Here is a 3,056-nt window from a genome sequence, read left to right as displayed (position 1 = left end):
TTAGAAGTCAACGCCCGAAGCATAAAATACAAAATAAACCGAACGGTTTTTCCTTTGTATAAAACGAATAATTGCAACCAGTGTGGAAGTTATGGTCGTTTCTACGTTCCGGGCAACCTAGGCTTCACTCGAGGGCGGTGCTCCACCAAATCGAATAGCTAGGGCCTTAGAAGTCAATGCCCGAAGCATAAAATACAAAATAAATAGAATAGTTTTTCCATCGTATGAAACGAATAATTGCTACCAGTGTGAATGTTATAGTCATTTCTACGTACCGGGCAACCTAGGCTTCACTCTAGGGCGTTGCTCTACCAGATCGAATAGTTAGGGCCTAGGAAGTGAACGCCAGAAGCATAAAATGCAATAAAAATACAACAGTTTTTCCATCGTATAGCAGGAATAATATGCAACCAGTGTGATAGTAGTGGTCATTTCTACGTTCCCGGCAATCTAGGTTTCACTCCAGGGCGTTGCTCCACCAGCTCCAAGAGCTAGGGACTTAGAATTCAACGCCAGAAGCATAAAATGCAATATAAATATAACAGCTTTTCCTTCATATAAACGAATAATAGCAACCAGTGTGAAAGTTATAGACATTTCTACATTCCGAGCAACCTAGGCTTCACTCTAGGGCGTTGTTCCACCAGATCGAATGGTTAGGCCTAAGAAGTGAACGCCAGAAGCATAAAATACGATATAAATACAACAGCTTTTCCATCGTATAAATGGAATAATTGACATCAGTACGAAACTTATGGTCATTTCTACGCTCCGGGCAACCTAGGCTTCACTGTATGGCGTTCTTCCACCACAACGAAAAGCTACGGCCTCAGAAGTCAACGCCTGAAGTATAAAATAGAACGGTTTTTCCATTGTATAAAACGAATAATTGATACGAGTGTAAAAGCTATGGTCATTTCTACGTTCCGCGCAACCCAGGTTTCACTTCAGGTCGTTGCTCCACCAGATCGAATAGTTACGGCCTAAGAAGTCAACGCCAGAAGCATGAAATACGATAAAGATGCAACAGTTTTTCCATCGTATAAAACGAATAATTGCAATCAGTGTGAAAGTTATGGTCATTTCTACATTCCGAGCAACCTAGGCTTCACTCCTGGGCGTTGCGCCACCAGATCGAATAGTTAGGTCCTTAGAAGTCAACGCCAGAAGCATAAAATACGACATAAATACAGCAGCTGTTCCATCGTATAAAAGGAATAATTGCAAACAGTGTGAAAGTAATGGTCATTTCTACGTTCCGGGCAACCTAGGCTTCACTCTACGGCGTTGTTCCACCAGATCGAATAGTTATGGCCTAAGAAGTCAACACCAGAAGAATAAAATACAATAAAAATACAACAGTCTTTCCATCCTATAACAGGTATAATTGCAACCCGTGTGAAAGTGATGGTCATTTCTACGTTCCAGGCAACCTAGGCTTCACTCTAGGGCGTTGTTCCACAAGATCGAATAGTTAGGGCCTCAGAAGTTAACGCCAGAAGCATAAAATACAACATAAATAGAACAGTTTTTCCATTGTATAAAACGAATAATTGCTACCAGTGTGAAAGTTATGGTCATTTCTACGTTCCGCGCAACCTGGGCTTTGCTCTAGGACGTTGTTCCACCAGATGGAATAGTTCGGGCCTAAGAAGTCAACGCCAGAAGCATAAAATACGATATAAATACAACAACTTTTCCATCGTATAAAACAAATAATTGCAACCAGTGTGAAAGTTATGGTCATTTCTACGTTCCGGGCAACCTAGGCTTCACCCTAGGCCGTTGTTCCACCAGATCGAATAGTTAGGTCCTTAGAAGTCAACGCCAGAAGCATAAAATACGACATAAATACAGCAGCTGTTCCATCGTATAAAAGGAATAATTGCAAACAGTGTGAAAGTAATGGTCATTTCTACGTTCCGGGAAACCTAGGCTTCACTCTACGGCGTTGTTCCACCAGATCGAATAGTTAGGGCCTAAGAAGTCAACACCAGAAGAATAAAATACAATAAAAATACAACAGTCTTTCCATCCTATAACAGGAATAATTGCAACCCGTGTGAAAGTGATGGTCATTTCTACGTTCCAGGCAACCTAGGCTTCACTCTAGGGCGTTGTTCCACAAGATCGAATAGTTAGGGCCTCAGAAGTTAACGCCAGAAGCATAAAATACAACATAAATAGAACAGTTTTTCCATTGTATAAAACGAATAATTGCTACCAGTGTGAAAGTTATGGTCATTTCTACGTTCCGCGCAACCTGGGCTTTGCTCTAGGACGTTGTTCCACCAGATGGAATAGTTCGGGCCTAAGAAGTCAACGCCAGAAGCATAAAATACGATATAAATACAACAACTTTTCCATCGTATAAAACAAATAATTGCAACCAGTGTGAAAGTTATGGTCATTTCTACGTCCCGGGCAACCTAGGCTTCACCATAGGGCGTTGTTCCACCAGATCGAGTAGTTAGGGCCTAAGAAGTCAACGCCAGAAGCATAAAATACAATAAAGGTGCAAGAGTTTTTCTATCGTATAACAGAAATAATTGCAACCGTTGTGAAGGTGATGGTATGCTCTACGTTCCGGGCAACCTAGGCTTCATCCTAGGGCGGTGCTCCACCAGATCAAATAGTTAGGGCCTAAGAAGTCAACGCCAGAAGCATAACTTACAATACAAGTACAGCAGCTTTTCCATCGTATATAATTTATATTTGCAAACAGTGTTAAGGTAATGGTCTTTTCTACGTTCCGGGCAACCTAGGCTTCACTCTAGGGCGTTGCTCCACCAGATCGAATAGTTAGGGCCTTAGAAGTCAACGCTAGAAGCATACAATACAATATAAATACAACAGCTTTTCCATCCTATAAAATGAATAATTGCAAACAGTGTGAAAGTAATGGTCATTTCTACGTTCCGGGCAACCTAGGCTTCACCCTAGGGCGTTGCTCAAACCGATGGAATAGCTAGGGCCTTAGAAGTCAATGCCCGACGCATAAAATGCAATAAAAATACAACAGTTTTTACATCCTGTAACAGGAATAGTTGCAACCA

This window comes from Calliopsis andreniformis, unplaced genomic scaffold (assembly GCF_051401765.1).
Source record: "Calliopsis andreniformis isolate RMS-2024a unplaced genomic scaffold, iyCalAndr_principal scaffold0017, whole genome shotgun sequence".
NCBI lineage: Eukaryota > Metazoa > Arthropoda > Insecta > Hymenoptera > Andrenidae > Calliopsis > Calliopsis andreniformis.
The sequence above is the reverse complement of the archived record's forward strand: the minus strand, read 5'-3'. Positions refer to the sequence as shown.